Source organism: Camelus bactrianus, chromosome 29 (assembly GCF_048773025.1).
Source record: "Camelus bactrianus isolate YW-2024 breed Bactrian camel chromosome 29, ASM4877302v1, whole genome shotgun sequence".
NCBI lineage: Eukaryota > Metazoa > Chordata > Mammalia > Artiodactyla > Camelidae > Camelus > Camelus bactrianus.
The window spans coordinates 26,179,863-26,185,426 of record NC_133567.1 but is presented as its reverse complement, the minus strand read 5'-3'; positions in this window follow the sequence as shown (position 1 = coordinate 26,185,426).

Sequence of the window (5,564 nt, the reverse complement as noted above, 5' to 3'; positions counted from 1 at the left end):
TTAATGCGTATGTAATTCTTTATATAGTTATTTTTAGTTTAAGAATTATGAGTCTACATTGTAATAGTTACAGGTGCTGATCAATTTCCATTTAGATTCTTTGAACAAACCCCTGAAAATATAACATGAAAATCATAAAAAAAAAAGTACTGAAGAGAAAGATATAAAGGATGATAAAGCTTCAGAGAAAGTTTAAAACTATACATAATTTTTGAAAATAAAGCCTTATAGAATATAGAAAGCTTTGGAACATGATTAATCAAGTTAAATCAGCTTGTAAGAGCAAGATGATATATGAAAAAGTTTCTGTTACCTAATTGCAGTACCCGTGCCATTAGCATTCAAAGTTCATCACTTTTCTTGTATGTAGGATTACTAATAAAATGATATTTTCTAAAGTGTTGCAAAAGGGAAGAAATAAACAAATCCCTTAACTTTTCTATCATATTTCTTAACTGTGTACAATGAGGAGCAAATAAATTGTATTACTGTAGGTGGCCAATCAACAATATTAACTGATTTTTCATTCTTATATTTTCATTATTTTCTTTCTTTAATATCTTCTCTTCTTTTTTAGTTCATTGACATATAGTTGATTTACAATTTTATATTAGTTTCAGGTATACAGCATAAGGATTCAGTATTTTTACAGATTATTCTCCATTAAAAACTATTGCAGAATAATAAGTGCTGTACAATCTTATCTTTTTAATTATTTATTTTCTACATAGGAGTTTGTATTTCTTAATCCCATATCCTATTTTGCCCCTTCCCCCTTCTCTTTCTCCTTTGGTAACCACAAGTTTGTTTTCTATATCTCTGAATCTTCTTCAATTTTGTGTATACATTTGTTTGTATTATTTTTTAGATTCCACATGTAACTGATTTTATACAGTATTTGTCTTTCTCTGTCTGATTTCGTTTCAATAAACATAATATTTTCTAGGTCCATCCATGTTGCTGCAAATGATGGAATTTCATTCTTTTTTTATGTCTGAGTAATATCCGTGTGTGTGTGTGTGTGTGTATGTGTGTATCACATCTTCTTTATCCACTCATCTGTTGATTGGAACTTGGGTTGCTTCCGTATCTTGGCTATTGTAAATAATGCTGCTATGAACATTGGGGTGTATGTATCCTTTAAAATTAGTTTTTTTTTTCATTTCTTCCCAGATATATACCCAAGAATGAAGTTATTGGATCATATGTTAGTCCTGTTTTTAGTGTTTTAAGGAACTTCCATACTGTCTTCCATAGTGGCTGCGCCAATTTACATTCCCACCAACAGTGTACAAGGGTTCCCTTTTCTCCACATTCTCTCCAACATTTGTTATTTGTAGACTTTTTGATGATAGCCATTCTGACAGGTGTGAGGTGATATCTCATTATGTTTTTTATTTGTATTTCTCTAATAATTAGTGATGTTGAGCATCTTTTCATGTGCCTGTTAGCCATCTATATGTCTTTTTTTTGGAAAAATGTTAAAGTCTTCTGCCCATTTTTCAATTGAATGTTTTTAGTACTGAGTTGTAAGAGCTGTTTACACATTTTAGATATTAACTCCTTGTCATCCATGTCATGTGCAAACATATTCTCCAATTCAGTAGCTTGTCTTTTTGTTTTGTCAGTGGTTTCCTTTCCTGTGCAAAGTCTTTTAAGTTTAATTAGATCCCTTTTGTTTATTTTTGCTTTTATTTCTTTTGCCTTAGGAGACATATCTAAAAAAAGATTGCTACTATTTATGTCAAAGAGTGCTCTGCCTATGTTCTCTTTGAGGAGTTTTATAGTTTCAGGTCTTTCATTTATGTCTTTAATATATTTTGAGTTTATTTTTGTACATGGTGTGAGGAACTGTTGTAATTGCATCCTTTTCCATGCAGCTGTCCAGTTTCCTCAGCACATTTATTGAAAAGGCTATCTTTTCCCCATTGCATATTCTTACCTCCTTTGTTTTAGATTAATTGTCCATAATGTAAGTGTGTGGGTTTATTTCTGGGCCCTCCATTCTGTTCCGTTGTTCTACATGTCTGTTTCTGTGTCAATACCACTATGGATTACTGTAGCTTTGTGGTATAGTCTGAAGTCTGGAAGTGTGGTATCTTCACCTTTCTTCTTTTTTTCTCAGATTTCTTTGGCAATTTGAGGTATTTTATGGTTCTATATAATTTTAGGATTATTTTTTCTAGTTCTGTGAAAAATATCATGGATGTTTTGATAGAGATTGCATTAAATCTGTAGGTTTAATAGGTCTTTTTTACTTCTTCTTTTGCAAGTTTAACTGATTAATTTCAAGTATCTTTTCTTTTCCAATACAAACATTTAAGGCTGTAAGTTTTCTTCTAAGGACTACTCTATCTGAATTTCACCAGCTTGACACGTAGTGTTTTTGTTATTTTTAAATTCTAATTATCTTCTTCATCTTTTATAATTTCTTCTAAGCCTACATATTTTTCAGTGACATAATTTTTATTTCCAAAAATATACTGTTTTCCCAATCTTTCTTTTTTATTAATTTCTCCTTTAGTCACTTTTTTGGACAGAGACTATAGTCTGTATGATGTCAGTCTTTGAAATAACTTGAGGCTGGCACTATGACCTTAGAATTGACCAGTATTCATTAAAAAAAATAATCCTTGCTTTTAAATGTGTCTCGTGCAATGGTTGGGTTCAAAGTTTTCTGTACATGCATTAGTCTTTTTAATTGTGCTGTTTATATATTCTCTATAGTATTGTTTTTGACTGCTTCATCTATCAAATAGTAGAAAGATATGTTATTAACATTAAAATATTATTTGCCACTGTTTGGTAGATTAATTGCTCTTCATAGTTTTAAAATAGTTTTACACTATATTATTATATATTGTATACATATATGTTTATAATATTACATTTTCCCAATAAATTAGACTATTATCATTCTATAGTGTATCTCTATCTCTAGTCATGGTTTACGTTAAAATTTTTTTTCTGATATTAATAGATTATACTTTTTTGATTAATATTTCTGCCTGTATATCTTTATCTTCTTTAGACATTCAGCCATTTGAGATTTTGTGTCTCATGTGTGTCCCTTTTAGATACCAAATACTTTGCTTTTATTTTTTATTGGATTTATGATGGCTAGTGTTGTCTTTAACTAAATTGCTTTTTGGAGTTACATCTGATTACTGATGTATTACTGCATCTTATTTACATTCTATATGTCCCGCTTGGTTTCTTTTGTTCTGTGTTTTGCCTTCTAATGTATTGAATTATGTTTTATTTTCCCTCATTTAATTTTTTTCCCTCTACTGGTTTGAAAATTTTAAGTGTGTATTCTATTTTTTGGTACCTCTTTCTACTAGCTTACTCTCTGCATGGAGTCATATATAATTAATATCTTTACACTCCTACCAAACCATAAAAAGATTCTAAAAAAAGATGATTCACATGCCTTCATCTTATATGATATTGTTTTGTATTGTTTTGTTTTGTTTTCGAGCTTGTTTTCTCTCTGAGACAAATGAGATGTTATTACTGTTTTTTGCACTTAACTGTATGCAGATATTTATGTAACATTTTTATTGTGATAAAAACATACAAAATTGCTATCTTAACCATTTTTAAATACACAATTCAGTCGTGTTAAATAAATGCACACTTTGTGAAACAGATCTCTAGAACTTTTTCATCTTGCAAAACTGAAACTCTCTATTCATTAAACAACTGTCCATTTTCCTCTTCCTCAGTTCCTAGTAAGCACCATTTACCTTCTGTTTTTTTATGAATTGACTACTTTAGTTACCTTATATAAGTGGGGTCACACAGTGTTTGTCTTTATGTAAGTGGCTTACCTTACTTTGTATAATGGCCTAAAGGCTTATCCTTGGTGTAGCATGCATAAATTCTTGGGGATTGCTGGATCATTTGGCAATTTTATTTATAGTTTTTGAGGAACTTTCATACTGTTTTCTGTACTGGCTGCACAATTCTAGAATCTTTCCAGCAATGCACGTGGGGTCCAGTTTCTCCACATCTTTTATAGTCACCATTGTAATGGGTGTGAAGTGATACCTCCTTATGGCTTTAATTTGCATTTCTCTGATGATTAGTGATATTGATCATTTTAAAAATATGTTTGTTGGCTATCTGTATGCCATCTTTGGAGAAATGTTTATTCAAGTTTTTGCTCATTTTTAATTGGATTACTTTATTTTTTTCTTTTTGTGTTATGGGAGATCTTTATATATTCTGGCTATTAACCCCCCATGCGATATAAAGTTGGCAGATATTATCTCCTCTGTAGTTCCCTTTTGACAGCACTGATTGTTTCCCTTGCTTCACAAAAGTTCTTTACTTTGATGTAGTACTAATGATCTAGTGATTTTTTTGCTTTTTTTAATTTTGCTTTTGAGGGACTATCCAAGAAATCATTGCCATATCCAATGAAGCTTCTCCCCTATGTTTTCTCCTAGGCATTTTAGAGTTTTAAGTCTTAAGCTTAGGTCTTTAATTCATTGTCAAGTTAATTTTTGTGTATGGCTTCATTCTCTTGCATGTAGAGATATTTTTCCCAACAACATTTGTTGAAGATATACCAAATATTTTTATTTAGTATTCCTTCTTGTATCTCAGACTTCCATCAAAGCTCATTTTGTCCTGACTATAGTCAATATTTTAGATTAGTTTTTAACTTAGCTTGTTTTGGTGGTATTTTTCCTGTTTGAAATGTGGAATTTTTTTTTATTAAAATATAGTTGATTTTACAATATTGTATTAGTTTCAGGTGTACAACACAGTGATTTAATATTTATATATGTTGTACTTCATTTAAAGTTTTTTTTTTCACCTGAATTCATGATGATATGTTTTCATTGGCTATATATTCAACTTGTTAAAAATCAAAACCTGCAGAAATAGTTTTTCTTAAAGTATTTCTTAATGCAGAATCCTGGAAATTCAAGCTACCAAAACTGATTTAATAAGCATGAGAAGTTCCGTAAGTTAATAACAGTATGAAGTAAGTTGACAAAAAGTTATTTGAAGTCATGCTGCTTGCAGGTGATTTCTCAAGGAATCTTTTTCAAACTAAAAATTCAGATACTTCTCATATAATAAAAATGTATTTCAAGTGCATTTTAGGTTTTATTTATTTTATTTTACTTCTTTTTGAGGGAGAGGTAATTAGGTTTGTTTATATATTTATTTATTTATTTATTTATTTATTTAATTCGGTGGCAGTACCAGGAATTGAACCCAGGATGTTGTGTATGCCAAGCACACATCCTACCACTGAGCTATACCCACCCTCTCAAGTGCATTTTAAAACAATGTGTAGCCTCTTTGTTTATTTTATAAAACTGGTAAAATTCTGATAGGCATACTGCATACAACTCATGTGAAAAAAATACGAAATGCTTTACATACAAATATAAACACGCAGATGTTATGTATATATAATCAAATCAAATCATGTTCTATAATTTATAAATTTGCAAGTGTTTTGATTTGGTAATTTGTGAGTAGTTCAGCATTATAAAATCTGTTAATTTGGAAAATAATAATATCACAATAAAAAAACTTAA